The sequence below is a fragment of the Rhopalosiphum padi genome, chromosome 1 (assembly GCF_020882245.1).
Source record: "Rhopalosiphum padi isolate XX-2018 chromosome 1, ASM2088224v1, whole genome shotgun sequence".
Lineage (NCBI taxonomy): Eukaryota > Metazoa > Arthropoda > Insecta > Hemiptera > Aphididae > Rhopalosiphum > Rhopalosiphum padi.
In genome coordinates this window covers 46,911,856-46,928,653 of record NC_083597.1, presented here as the reverse complement: position 1 = coordinate 46,928,653, position 16,798 = coordinate 46,911,856, and the positions used below count along the sequence as shown (strand labels likewise).

General features: G+C 28.9%; 1 protein-coding gene across 2 annotated transcripts in view; it reads right to left on the bottom strand.

The window, feature by feature from the left end:
* The window catches only part of LOC132918525 (insulin-like peptide receptor), a 44,992-nt gene extending 34,977 nt beyond the window's left edge, over positions 1-10,015 (bottom strand). The window contains exon 1 of one of the 2 annotated variants that reach the window (XM_060979785.1): positions 9,496-10,015. The gene's annotated coding sequence lies outside the window, so the exon portion shown is untranslated. Of the gene's footprint in view, positions 1-9,136; positions 9,337-9,495 lie in introns of those variants that run through there. The other variant, XM_060979787.1, reaches the window with a different exon arrangement.
* Between the last annotated feature and the right edge of the window lie 6,783 nt (positions 10,016-16,798).

The following is a 16,798-nucleotide window of genomic DNA, read 5'->3' as shown; positions in this document are numbered from 1 at the left end:
TATAATATATAATTTAAAAATAACTATTTTGAAACACTAAAGTATATTTAGTTCTTACATACAATTTTAAAAACAGTATATATTTTTACTTATTTTTATACATAATACCTATATTTATTTACGAGTAATATAATATAATAGTACGAATAGATTTCGTTATTTTATACTAAAATTACAGAAGGAGTTTTATACAATAAATACAATTGTTTAATTAAATATTAACAATTTTTAGGTACTTATAACCTATAAAATAAATAGTTATAAAATGAAATGATAATAATATTTAATTTATTTTTGAAAATTATAAATCTTAATTTTTAATTTTTTTTTTATAGTTACATTTTGCAATAAAATATAAATCAATAATTTTGTGGAAGTATAAAAACACAAAAGTAAACAATTGTATTTTGAACTAAATAATTCTATAACCGTTGTGCATTTTCATTTTATTAATACCTATAATCTACATACATTTTAAAAAGAAACTTGTCTATAATAATCTTTTTTTTAAATTCATAAATAAATACATATTTCATCGAATCATAAATGTCTACCAATTACTTATATTGTTATATATTTATCTCATGGAAACTGACAGCTGTAGAATTATAAATAGATACCTAATCGTGTCATGAATAAATATAATTAATTTAAAAGATAAATATTTAAAATAAACATAAACTCAACTCAACCATTTCGAAATTTCATCCTAAAATCAAGCAATACTGCAATATTCATGAAACAAAATGTTATAACTTAAAATGTTTAAAGCAATAATTTATAATATTTCAGTCTGATTAATGGTTCATACAATGTATAAAATAAATAATAATACCATCAATTTGTTTTAGTTTTGAATAATATGAAAATTAACAAAATTAATTGTAACCTCAGGTTACCGAATCCAAATTCCAAATTATTCGAAAGCCTAAGCAATAAATTAATATATCTCTTCAGTAGTGGTGTAAATGGTTAAATATACAGAAAATAATAATATAAGGATTCAGCCATTGTTTCGGCTATTAGTTAAATTTAATTCTTTTTCTTTTAGTTTCTGTACAATTAAATATTTTTTTTTGTCATGCGTTTATGTATATTAAATAATAGTAAACAATTATTATTTATTAAATACTTGATACAGAATTAACAGTATTTTATATTATCGATTTATGCAAGCAATATTACAAATAATGTTATTTTATATGTTAGCATTGGTACAATTTAAATATTTTAGTTTACGTTGTTTGTTTGTTCTTCATATTAGATATAATAAATGTATTGGGCTCGGTCCGAAATGTATTAAAATAAATAAGCCAACTTCCAATTTGACTAAAATATCATACAAAGAATATAAAAAATTAAAAAATATATTGTATTTTCAACAGCATTATATATTTTGTTATATATTTAAATACATATTTGTAGGTATACACAAATATACCTACTAAATTGTCTTTAACTGAATACATCGCATAGTTTTTAAGAAGGCGAGTTACTTTTAATTAAACCCCCATATATCATTATACGCTAACAAACCAAACTGTATGTAAAAAGTATCGTATTGTGTATACACAATACACATACACTTTTATTAAATGCTTAAGATATTGATGTAGATTAATGGTGGGAGAGGGTGAAATGATTATCGTCGGTCCCCCTCCCCCATCGCCGATTCAAAGTAAAAAAAAAGATTAATGTGGTAGATTTAAGAAAATCCAATGTAATCCAATGTATATAACGTGGTTATTTTAAACATAGAAAATATTTTGTTTAGTAATTTCGACGGCCACTAAACCTCAATTATACAGAAAATATAAATCAAAATGTAAATCCTTTAACCCAGACCATCTATTTTTTGATATTTAGTATAAACTACAATAGTATAGAGTGGGTGTGGTCTCTGGGAATGTAACAGTTGTGTGATATGATTGATGGTTAAAAAAATACTTAGTGAAAAAATCATCAGTCAAAACCAAATATTTAAATATTTAGAACGGTTGTAATATGATTTATCCAGCATAACATCATAGTGAAAAGATCAAAAACCGGGTTCATTGTTCTACATCTGAAAAAGACGTATCTATTCTAATTTATAAATTTATAGTTCGAATTCTAATTTGTCAACCTAAAATAATAAATAGAAAATTAGTATATTGAAAATATATTATTTACGACATTTTAATACAATTTAATATGCCTTTGGCTATTACTTATAAATAGACTATTATAATAACATATGATGGTCAGTGGACAATTATTTTTATTTATTTTTATTTTATTAAATTCAAGTGTCCTATTATCTTCCTTTCTTTCAATGTAAATTTATTCTTCACATATATTATAGTAAAATTATTAATAAAATGTGTTTATAATATAATTTCTAGCCTTTTTTAACAGGACGAAAATGTGTGTGTGATTTAAATTGCCACTTAAAAAAATTGCTTAATAATATAAAATATGTAGGTATATAGTTTAAATTAGTCAAATACAATTGTATACCAATTATTGTATATTGGTACTGATATATTTATATTACAGTAAAGTTAGTTTATAATAATTGATTTTAAATAATAAAATATTCTGGCTTTTTCCTTATGTGAAGGACGAAGGTACTCTATAATAGTCAAATTACATATTACGCACATACGATACTTTGCACAAACAATATTAAGTGTATTAAATACCTATTTAAGAATACAATCCTGACTTTTCTATAAGTTATAAATTATAATACATGCATAGTATGTTATTTATGTGTTAAATTTAAACTAAGTATTAATCAATTAATTAATATGTATATACAATATGCGTCGTACAAATGATACATTGATGTTATAAACTTACAAATTCCAATCAAAGTTAAAAATGTTTTGTAGTTAATGCAATTATATATATATGTGACAAGAATAAAATAAAAATGAATAATTTAAGATGTTCGTAAAAATGATTTAACATTAACATTAATATAAAAATAAAATATATCGTTTTAAATTTCTTTTGATTTCTCGAAAATCATAAGAAAAAATGAACATTAACCAAATCTCAACCTTCCTAGACTCTTTAAATACCTGTAAGGCTGTAACTAGCTTACGAATATTGGCATATTAAATTGAACGTCGTACCTATATTTATGTATCAATAAAATATTTTCTTAAAAGTATAATAACGGTACAACCATATTGTTATAGACAAAAATACGCATAACCGTCAGAGGCTCAAAATGGGTGATCTAATTTTTGGTATCACGATACACGTATATCATATATCGTGATAATAACGCACGACGAAAAATGGTGTAGAAAAAATTAGCATGGTAAAAAATAATTATTTGGTACGACAGTAAACAAAAGCTTTGTAACTACGTAATCAATTTCTAAACTAAAACCTTTTATATATGATTTGATCATAGCAATTTTACTATAATTACTGCGTGTTACCCGAAGTATTGCCACTTATAGCTGTGGCGCTTAGTAGTTTGCACACGCTAAATGATTATGTCACTGGCCACTAACATAATATGCATTGTAATTAATACTGCAGTAATTATAATTATTACTTTTTGCTCTATAATATTCCGGACGTATTCAATTACGAATACTAATTTTTATAGAAAAATACTATGGTCTGAAGAAAACAAACCTAATTAATTTCGTTACTCATATAGTTACATCACTCGTATTATTAACATTATTCGCGCGATTTAAGTTTAGTTTTTTTTCTAGTCTATGATAATATGATATGCTTATTTATAGAAAATAATTAATTCAAAATATTTACGTCAGGGCAGTATTTTATCAGCTTATCCGCTTTTAAATATTAATTTGAAGGTTACAACAAATTAAATGAGTATAAGATGCCAGTACTGTAGATGTTACCTATACTATCATTAATTAGATACTTACCACAGTAAAGGCCTACATTATATAAAGTAAAAATTAAAATAATAAAAGATTTATAATTTTTTTTATTAGCCTATAGTTTTATACAGTAGGTATATAAATTATAAATTAATTTAACTTAATTTAAAAAAAATTATCAAAAACAAATTAAAAATATTATTGTTTTCGGTGTAAAGGTTATCGAAAAAAAAAAAAATAACAAAGAAAATAACTACAAATGTAAATAACACAGGATTTTTTTTATTCATACTATTACTGTTGTTTATTTCTAAAACACGAAAAAAAATTATAAATCGTATTATTTTGATTTGTACTTTACATACTGTAGCACTTTACTGTGGTATAAGTATCTAATACCTAGTATTATTGTTTTCATGTAAATATATAATATCAAAAATATTATGTTAGCCGTTTATTATTGTTAGCGTCTCTTCCATTTACCTAATGATCGCACATAATTTGCAGATCAACTATTTTACATTAGAATTGGAAAATCCAAAAACTAATGAGTATCCACAGATAATATACATAATATATAATATATATATAATGCAACTATAGATAGCCAAATTCCTATGCCTACAAGGCCAGAATCGCATAAGTGTAATTAAGTGGTAGCTTGGAGTGGGCTTAACGCTCCCCCCCCCCTCGAAAAAGTATATATCGTATATTCACGAAAAGTATTTTTTTTTTCTAAAAAGCATATAATTGAATAAAAACGAGTATCCTTCAAGACTTTTTCTCATATTTGACAGATGCTTAGATTTTTTATACTATTTAAATAGTATCCTGTGGCGATACCAACTATTTTTCAAATAAGAACCAATCTCTCTTACTATAGATTATTACGCTAATTTTATACTTATAAGTTATAAGTCTAAATAATTTAAAATATGGTTCGTAAGTATACTTAATAAATATTATTAAAGAAAAAACTGGGATGTATCATAAATGTATAATGGATAAATATATTGAATATCATATGTACTAACTACTAGTACTATGTAGGTATAAAATATGTTGATGTATATAAATTTATATTTATTACAATAAGCCTTTTGGAAATTTAAAACTTAGTAGAAGTGTTGTGTAAATTGTGTTCGTATATATATAGATTGATTAATAAGAATAATATATGAAGGCTACAGAGCTCAACTCAAAAAAATAAAAAAAGTTGCGTCTATGCTACAACGTAATATTTTGAAGCCTAAAAAATCTAAAAATTGATAACTCTCGATAACCCCTCGACCAACCTATATAGTTTGCAGTATATATATTGTATATGTATTATATTATGACAATTATTTAAAATTAAATTGAATAAGTTGATTTATTTATTTATTTGTATTATATAAATTATAATGATTATTGCATTTTCAAGTTCAACTATAAAATTTTATTTTGTATTAAAATTATACTATACCAAATATATGAAGAATCCCCATCATGGAAACCCCGTGGAATACCCCTAACCATTTATCTACTTTGTCCTATTCTACTTTAAAAATAAAAATGAAACACATAAAAATACATTCAAAACAATTTTCTACAATTTAAAAAACAGCCTATCATTACGTTCGTGAAATATACTTATATAGATGCTTCAAAAAATAAAATACAGAAGGAATTACAATCTTAACAATCCACCATAACATCTAAACATCTTATCATACCCCAAAACACAACTCAATTTATACAGCAGAATATTTAGCACTATTGAATGCCAGTATGCCACAAAAACCTGTATCTACAGAGAACAATGCGTAATCATCATATACACAGGTTCACACAGAGCCCTCAATAACTTAGAGATCAAAAAAATATATAAACAGCTATTGAATACAATATTTAACACTAAACATTACGACAAAAGGACACAATATATTACTGGAAATAAAATAGAAAAAAAATGCGACTAATGAACCTGCATTATTATGAAATACGTACTCGTATTACAACATATTATCTTGATACAAAACATCTTATAAATCAAAACATATATCAAACATGCCAACGAATGTGGAGACTAGTAGAAAACAATAGACTCAGAGAAATAAAATCAACCACCCTCCTTTGAGATCACAACAATTCACTGTCACGTAAACTAAGAATTAGCCACACATAATACACCACGAGGACATAATGCACAATAAAAAATAATGTAAATGCATCGCATGCAACACTACAACTACAGTCAAACATCTGCTAACTGACTACCTCAAGACGAAGAACTATACATATTATACAATATGTCACTGACGCTTCCCCTAAAATCTGTGTGAAATGTTATCAATTTATCACCCAACCCCGAGATGATGCCAATCCTTCTTAAATTCCTCAAAGAAATCTAATTATTCCAAACAATTAAATTAATATAATATATATTATTTTAATTACATATAAATATACTAAAAATAACACTATATTGTATAATAATTTAATTTAATTTTGATAAATGTATTTGTTAGAAACATCAATAACCATAACAATTGAAGTGTACAAATAAATAAATAGAAAAAATTATTTTAATATTATAACATGTACTTTTCAGCATTATATAGATAGCCTTTATATGGTTCGACTAGGTGATGCGTAAGCAATGTATAGTTAGTAAGTACCTATGATATTTTTACGCAGGTAAACAAACGATGTGTAAAAGATAACCAGCGATTATGTTGCCATGTTGGTTATTGGATATTATTATTTATTGTTATGATCCGACTGACATGCGACGACTGTCGTCTGTCAGTAGGTACTCAGAATCATTCGACTGCCCCAACAAACCATTCTGTCAATGTGTTTCAGTTTTCAAATTAAGTAATATATACATTATGTTGTTATTTTTTTCTTAAATTATACACAAATACAAACCCTTTAGTCATCTGCTTCTCCATTTGTCTCATTTTGGTCAAATTGATAATAATTAATCTAATTATTTACCACATTTATATTTATTTAATTGTCACAGAATTAACTATTAAATATTTTAATGTGTTTTCCAAACACGTGTTATAATTTTAAATAAAAAAAAATAATACATTAATATCAACATATAAAATTCATTTGAAATTCAAATCACGTGGTTTTAACTGAATCTTGATCATCATTTGTTTGGTAAACCGTCCTCAGATAGTCGTTTATAAAATTCAATACACATACAGTGATTAAAAACTAATAACTTAAATATGGAAAAAATGTAACATGATTACGAGTATGTCTAATTTATTTTATATATTATTATTTCGTATCATAATTGTACTACTATAACAGTAATAGTCATTAGGTATGCCTTATTCAATCAAATATAAAGTTAATTACTTATTAGTTATTAATATGTATAATGGCAACTATGGTAAAAATGGATTATTACCATAATTTAAAAAGTATAAACAGATAAGAGAAAACAAAATACAATACGAATATCTACTATATCTTATAAATATTTTGTAAGATCATGATTTAAAAACTGTATTTATTTATTGTTTTATGTGTAGTATACTTATAACATATTCAGTACCTACATTGAATATTATAATAATTGTATGTAATCGTATGTTCGTATAATTACAAATGTAGAACAGACAATTTTGTATTATTAGTATCTACTTTATGTAGAGTACAATAGAGAACTCGAATATTCATTAATCTCATTTTATCAATTTAATATATAGTAGACCAATAAAAAAATATTCTGATTACCTATCTGATCCATATTATTTTAGGCATACAACTAAACAAGTTTCACTTGAATAATCATAATTATTCAAAGCATGTCTAGTACATAATATACAAAGTGTAGATATGGAGTAAGTAAAATCAACGTGGTAGTACTATCTTGTGGTATCAAATCACACGGTGAGCGTGAAAAAGATTTACGAAGTTCAAACGTGACGAAATACAAAATAACAAGACAAAAAAATTAGCATTTTATTACCATTTTACAATACTCGTAAACTGTGCTGTTAACTAAACCGTAGGCGCTGTAATACACTATGGACCGTCACCGTATACGGTTGTCGGTTATATAGTTAGGGTTAATTTACCACGCATAGTATGATATAAAAAATAATAACGAAACTACGATTAAAGATAATTTTAATCTACTCTAAAGATATCATATCCTAATTCTAATTTAATCTGACATTCTAATTAGTCGGGACAAAAACTAACGATAAATAAAAAATAAAAAAAAACGTCAGTCGTATCGCGTGACAATAACACCTTTTCGTTGTCATTTATAAGAGGGCGCTCCACCGACATTTACTGTCCTATTGTTAATCTAACGCACATACTACATTACAAACAATACGAACCTCAAGCAGTCACGGTCGTAATCGTAGTTTGAAAAAATAAATGTCCTCCATATTTAATTTCAAACGAAAAATACTCATTGTAAAAACGAAAGCAAACCACGTTTTTTTGAGATATTATTATTATCGATGGTGTTTCCTTCGATTTATATCACGGATAAATTATTATTATAGTCGACGACCAAATTTTATAAAATCATATTATAATATTACCGTTGATTAAATATAAATTAATCAATGATATTACTATGTCATTTTGGATCGACGAACGTGTTTTTCAACGTCTCAAGCTTATCAGCAATAAACACACACTATGAAATGTGAACGAGACAGACGAACGTGCGTAAACACGAGGGCCTAAACAGTAAGCCCAAACATCGTAGTGGCATTCTTTTGGGACATAGCTAAGCTAGTCGTCGTATTATTGTTGATCAACTCGCCTGGCCTAATTTATGATGCTAATTTAAATAACAAGGTTGTCATTGATAGATCACATTTACGGAATTTACGGGTAAATCGTATGATACAACACGTTTTTCTTCTTCAGGTCGTTTTATAAACCGTTTAATGTGAAAAATAAATATTTTTTCCGTCCCCGCCCCCTCGCCTCCCTACACTGTATGTTGTAGAGGAGAATATTCTCGAGAACGTCAGCGACACGCGTACGCACCGAACGACGACGTGTAAAACCATTCAATCATAAATTCATAATTATTACTGATTAGTGTGTATTATTATTGTACTAATATTTGTTGTCGATCAACCGACCACGACTGTAAGGAAGTATAATAATATAATGTGAACGATCAATTACGTAATCGACACGAAAAAAAGAGTAATTGTAGACAGACGACAGACAGTCGGTAGACACACAGTAGTGACGGCCGACCAGCTACTATTATAATAATAATATTGTTGTAGTAGTACTTAGCACTTGTCAGTGGTCGTGTAAACGTAATTGCACTCGACGGAGCCGTCGTGAGCGCATTAATTACTCGGCGGCGGGCGTATTATTGTCGCGGCACTTTGACGTAGGATGCGGCGGCGGTTACGCGCGTATACTCGCACAACACCCTTACGCGGAGGCGTCCACACCGGCGTGCCCAACAACTGAACAGCATCGTTAGAGTTGCCGCGCGCCGACTTTGATGCTGTCATTGTGCGATCGCGCGGTGCCGTCGCGGCCGGGCAGGCAGGCAAATATTATGACTGCCCTCGCGACGACAACAAATGCGCGCGGGCGTGCGACGAGATACATAATATTATACTCGACTCCTGCTATTTACCTTGTGTGTCCCGGGTGGCGCGCGCCGTACAGTGTCTGGCCGTCTGCCGAGCCGATGAGACGCGCGTCACGCACGTGTCAAATGGGAGGTGCAACGGCAAAACGACACGTTCCTCGTAAAAATGCGGGTTCACACGCTGTGGCGACGTTTCCGCCAAAGTCACAGCCCGTCACTCACAGGACTCGGGACCCGCGGCGACACGAAACCGTACGCTGCACACGCACACAACGGCGGCAAAACGAACGTAACAACAATATAATAATATAGTATTATTACAGGCACCTAGAGCATACTGTTACGTCCGCCGTGGTTGTCGAGAGCGTAACGTGCGATAAGAGAAAAACGACGGTGATAAAAATGGTTCAGCGTTCGACCGCGTAGAAAATCTGCGCCGTAGACGAAAAACGCCGAGTCCTCTAGTGGGTTTTCGAAACTCTCACTACTCTTCGTCCTCCGCCACCTACTCCTACGGTGGCGCGATCAAACATTTAATAATAATAATAATAATAATAATAATAATAACATGCGATCACACACACACACACACACACCACTACGAACGAACAATAACATAACCTAGAAACGCGCGCGCGAGTAAAACTAGTATAGTATTGTGCATGGTACGTGTGCATGTGTGCGTGATTATCGCCGGCAAATTCCGCAGCAGCAGTCGACGTCTGCGCGCGCCTTGAGGAGCTGAGCCGCCGTAACACCGACTCGGATGCGATCAGTCGTCGCCGCCGCCGCCGTCGCTGAGAGAGGGAGAATGTTTTTGTCCGGTCGCAGCGCATGCGTAAGACGGCCGCGGGGTCAAGGTCGGTCGCGCTCCACAGCGGCTCGGCGGGCCGTCCGGCCGGATTTTAAGGGAATAACAACACAGAAAAAAAAATATACACAAGTGTATACAGGGTCACCAAATCCGACGATTATCTACGGCCAACGCTCCGTATAACGTATTTACGTATATCACTCGGTTCGTTATTATTCGACGCGCACAGCTTATTTTCCCCATTCCGCCGCCGGTGGACGCGTCTGGATCGGCGGCGTCATCGTATTAGCGCGCCAACTGAATATTATTTCCGAAACACTGTTTGCCAAATCGATACCTATAACAGCCGTTTTGCCGTTTCCGCCAGGCCGTCGACGACCAGAACGACTTACGACTATGCTATAACGGTCCCCACGTCGTCCGGTCTTACGACGATGTGACTGTAAAATATATTGCTGTCATTAGGATTTAATATAGTTACAGACAAGGGCCGTAGTCCTAGAAAACCAAAGCTTAAAATCACTGTTGACGGCAAATGACAAAACCCTCTACACACTCCACCGTGGTCCGTGAGCACCACTAGAGTTTTGAGATTAGCGGGGAGCCCTATAAAAAATAAGAGTTGAAAATAAACAGTAGAATAAAAGCGTCCTCGTCATTAAAAACCCAATGTAAACAAAAAAAAAAAAAAACAAGTACTTATAATATATTATTACACTTATATACATAAATTATAAATATATATTAGATTAACTGTACCTGCCTGATGCAAATAATGTTTATAAAATATCATTGTCGATAATCTTATTATTATAGATAATAATTAATAAATAATATTATATATTAATTACAACTATTTTTTTAATTTAATATGTAAGATTCCTGAATCTGTTTTGGACTTTTGAGTTTTGGGTCATAGTCGACCTGATGTATATTTTGATTCTTTTTGAATTCATAAACTCATACAGGTGCATCCACTTTATTCCACTAATCACATATAATATTCATATTATATATAGAGTAGAAATAGGTACATATTGTACATATAGTTATTGAATATTTTATACATTGAATCTACCTATGACAGTTTTTTTTTATTCAATAATTTGGATTTTAACTGGAAGGGCTAAAAATTGAAAACGTATAGGGGGCTAACCCTCCCCAATCCCCACTATATCCCGTAGTTATGCCGATGAGTCAATAAAATGTCACATGGCGAATGACAAATCACTTTTATAATAAAGACTGGATTACCAACCCTATATTATTATGATACATCACAATTATAATAATACTACGATACTACCCAATTTTACTCCGATGAGCACCAACAGAGATCAGTGGACCGGCAAACATGAAGTGTGTGTGTTACAATAATAGACGGTCCACCACTATAAACTCAGCCATGCGTATTACGATTGAAAATATAATGCAGTCAAGTAAACGTATTGAACACGTGTTCCTCGGAAGGATATTATACGTCGTATTAGCCGTATCAGAATACAAATTAGCGTATTACAGTAACCGGTATAATATTTTAACAGGATCGCGATGAACAGGTCGTGAACAATATTGATCGGCGGTAAATTAATTGAAAAAAATGAATTAATCTCAGGCGTTGATGGATGAAATGATGACTATCGTACGAGAATAAAGGGCGATACTTGTTTGCGTACATTTACCCCTTTTTGCGACTCGTTTGCGCACAAATGTACAACTCGATTGCGTATACGAATTTTTAATACTCCCGTTTGAATGACCTAAACATAGAACTTGTTTGCGTACATATAAACCATCATTACAAAAATCTACCAAAACTCAAAAAAACTTGTAAAGATAATGATCGTGTTTAAATGCTTTGTAAGATTATTTTAAAATATTTTCCTTCTCAGTTTTACAGGAAACTCGTGTGGTCGTGTACATCAAATATTCAATTAAGATAGGCATTTAGAAATAAATATTAACATAAAACGAAGCCGAATTATCACCGGAAAACATTGTAACTTCATTATACTCGATTGTCTCGATTCAATGAATGTACGTGTGTCGTGTATTCTATCGAAGTGTTTAAGATAATTCGAAGCATTAGTGCATTACCTTGCAATATGCATTATGTATTACAGTCTACAGTACTGCAAGTATTAGAAGTTTTAATTATTACAATATTAGTCTAAATTGGGAATACAATTTAATAGTTGTACTTGTACGCAAACAAGTCGTCATTTTATATTTTATGTTTAATATTATAAAATAATAAACAAAAAATCAATATTAAAAAAAATTATAAATCGAATATTTAAATGAATAATAATATAAAATAAAATACAAATAATAAAATATATTGTAAAATCAAGTATTTTTATTCTATTATTTCTATGATGCTCTTTTTATAATAAAAAAATATTTCTTAATTGTTGAAAGTTTCTTTTATTACACGAAGAATGTGTTTTCTTCGGAATAGTCAGAATGGATAGAACGCCACCAGTGATATTGGAGCTGCTAGTCTAAAAGTGGAGGTCCGCCATTTGTTTAATGTTGTATTCTTTCATTTATCTTTGAGGATGTGCGCCAAGAATTATGGATTTGACAATAAGTTGTCACTATGAATTATGATTCAATGTCTTATGAATCCATAAGTTTCCAATGTAGAATAACGCCCTCCATTGATCATTGTATAGTTGACCGTTCAACACTTACACTTCTCTTGTGATAATATACAGTAATGTTCGATGGTCTGGTTTTGGAATAATAAAAAATCTTTTTTCCAAAATACCACCATTGCGACAACATAATTATGCTACACCGTAGATATTTTTTTAAACAAGTTTTGGTCGAAAACCACTGCCGGCAGCCGGTAGATTAGTCGCGCTAGGTACGTAAAATGTAGATCACGCGTAACAATGGCACCAATAAAGTAAGAGTTTTTGAAAGAAATATAGGAAGTACCTAATTTTAAACTATAACTTAAATAATATAGGACTTCTATTTTTTAGTATAATTAATTGTGCTATTATTATTAAATTACTAAATCACGTAAATTACTATATAAATAATCTATTACATAATATCGTCCTATATATTTTTAAAATAACTGCATGATTGATTGTACAATGTACATATTTGTATAATTTGTAATTTGCATTTAAACATTTCATGAATTATTAACTATACGTAAAGTGTAATTTTTATCTAACGATACATTATTTTAGCAATCAATTGTTCCAACCAATTCTCCAGATATACCATTTCAGCAATATACACCATACGCACTTGTAAAGTACACTCCATTATACTTGTCTATACTCATCGAAACCCCAAGTCCTAATGGATCGTTAATGCGTTTGACGCCACGTATAAACTCTAGTCTCAACTAAATAACTATCAAGATGTTTACGAGTCATCTTTTGGTATAGCTGCGAGAAAACAGAATTGCGATTATCGGACTATCGTTTAGGACGTTTAGGTGTTCGTAGTTGTGATAACCAAATAGTACCTAATAAATAGTTTGAAAAAAATCTTAAGTATAGAAGCCATCAGTGGAATACCTAGTTTTAAAAAGTGTATTGATATTTCTACTCCAACAGCTAGGTACACAATTTACAGAAAAAACATATATTTTGTCAGATGACTTCCGGTTCGTTAATCAATTCTTATTGAGTGTCAAATATTAACAAACGCAGAATTAAAAAAAAAAACTATATAAAAGAGTTGTCTTAAAGTCAAGACATTGATAGTATAATAATTATAATTTATAGTATAAGTATAGCAATTAATTGTCCATTCTTCCATAAAAGTGTATTATTATTGAGTTTCTGATACAGACATACAACTGTATATACTATTATACTATATGTCTATGTATATATATTATACACTTGTATATTTATTATTTAACATTATTTTTTATAATAAATATTCGTCATTATTCATGAAAAAAGTAATAATGACAGGGGTTCACATTGGTGTAAAAATTCAATAACTACTCTACATAGGTACCTGTATAATATTGTGACATTGTTAATTAATGCAGCCATGAGTTAGTAGGGGTTATAATATTATACACAAATGCTATTCAGGTATTGTATTTTGTATATGAAAAATTAATAATAACTCCCAATCCATTTCATAATGCTACACGCCTATATCGTATATACTTTAAAAATAAACAAAATGGAATAATATTCTTTATTATATTTTAATGTTATATTATGTTATACATGTTAAGGTTTCATAACAACAAAAGACTTTTATAACAATAAAGAAATATCTCAAAAATTGTTTAGATACATGGTACATATTAGAGAAAACACGCGGATAGCTGCAGGGCCGTGCTATAAGAGAGAGGGACAAACGAGACAAAAGCCATAGGCTTTGAGGGAAAAATAATAGAAAATTGGGAGTTCATTATTTTTTTTGTTTAGGTAGTTAGATTATTATTTTTTTGAAAATGACAATAAGACAAATAGATAATATATTCAATAAATACATATAGAATATAATTAAAAATAATTACAAATTAAACAACTCAAAATTATATTTAAATAAAAATACAATATTTTAAAAATCTGATCATTATTTCAATTAAACATTTAAAGTAGAATATAAGTAGACGTAGACAAGTATGTGAGTTCAACTTAAAATCTTAACATGTAGCTAATAATAGTGTGTAATAATGATATAAGTGATTTGATAATTTCAATTTCCAAGTTATTAAAAGGGTCAATCGTAAATTTAGCTAAAAATGCTTCTTGGATATATTTACCTAATTATATTTTTTGAGTATAGTCCTTATTAAAACTAGTATATTTACGCTCCCCAGCATCAACCGTTTTGCTCCATATAAATCGAAAATATTCTTCGATACTCTATTAATAATCTAAATTTTAAATTATAATTCACGTATGTATTTCAAGTGGATAACGATTCAAATTTTCATTATAATTAAATACCTATATTCACATAACTGGGTTTAAAATTGTTTATAATTTACGGTATCTTTGTTGCTTATATTATATTGTTATTATTTAGAAATATAATGTATACCTATATTAAAATTTACTATCTTATTCTTTACATAATACGGTTAGCAGTCTTGATTTCGAGTTACAGTTTTCAAAAATAAAAATAAAAAAAAACAGTGAAGTCGCTTGCTCTGGTGTAGCCGGTGTAGGTGTGAGATTTTGAATACTAACCTTTATTAATGATTTAGTATAGACATTGATTTATTTATTTACGCCAAATGGCATTTACAATTCAGAGTAAAATTATTAACAAAAAATGATAACAAATAAAATAAATAACGTAGGTAATAATATAACTTACAATATAATGCTACAATTTAAGATAATACAATACGTCAATACCTGTACATAACAATTTACAAATTCAACAGAAATAAATATACAAAAATATATATATAGGTTATAGAGTTAATATATAAACAGTATAGATATATAAAAGACAATACAATAGTGCATCTAGAATTAAATAAATAAATAAATCGATCATCGCTAGTCGCTGTCAACGCTTACGTATTTTTTTCTATGAATTGGTTGGTCGGGAGTAGTTATAGTCATACAAAATAGTAAAATATAATGAGATTGAAGATTGAAGAATTGTCTTCTTCAAATAAAAAACACGTATCAATATACATTTAATATATTCATTGGTCATTGCTTCATTCAGAATCTAAATTATCAAACGTGATATAAACATTTAATATGTGGACGTACGTGTTATTATAGAACATTATTGTTTTATATTTATTGTGTTTAAAAAATTTGTGTGTAAAACTATGTTAGGTAATGAAGTGTGGTTATAGGCAGTGGAAACATTGTATAGTGGTCAGTGGAGTGTGTTTTTATTGTTCAATTGAACATTTAAATCCAGAAGTTGAATGATGATAAAATATATCAACACCAATATATTTATTGTCTAGGTAAATATTTACAGAAACCTTGAAAATGTGTATAAAATATATAGGTACATGCATGAATGAATATTCAATACTGTCACGTATTTTTAATTTTTGATACCAATCTCACGTACATCACATTAAATATGATTGGTATAAGTACCTACCAATATAGTATTTATATACAAACTTAAAATAATATATCAGTACCTATTCTATTGTATTTATAATATTTACTAATACAATAAATATAAGATATATGTGTAAATGTGTAATAAGTAAACGAAATAATTGTACATTTATATTAATACATACTCGAATATCATATATTATATACAGTGCAGACTATTATATAGTTGCAGTGTACAAATCATTATCTCGTTCATTATTCTTTTTTAAAAAAAAATAATTTTTACATATAGGTACGCGTATCTACCTAAATCTACATTAGTGAAAAATCGATTTTTTTCAACATTTTAAATGAAGTAAAAATCATATTGTTGTTATAAATATTTTAACTTAAAAATATCTATTTAATAATTTATTTTTATTTTTTATTTTTATGATATGTATTATGTTTATTATATATATAATATAGTATGGCATTAGCATACACCCCG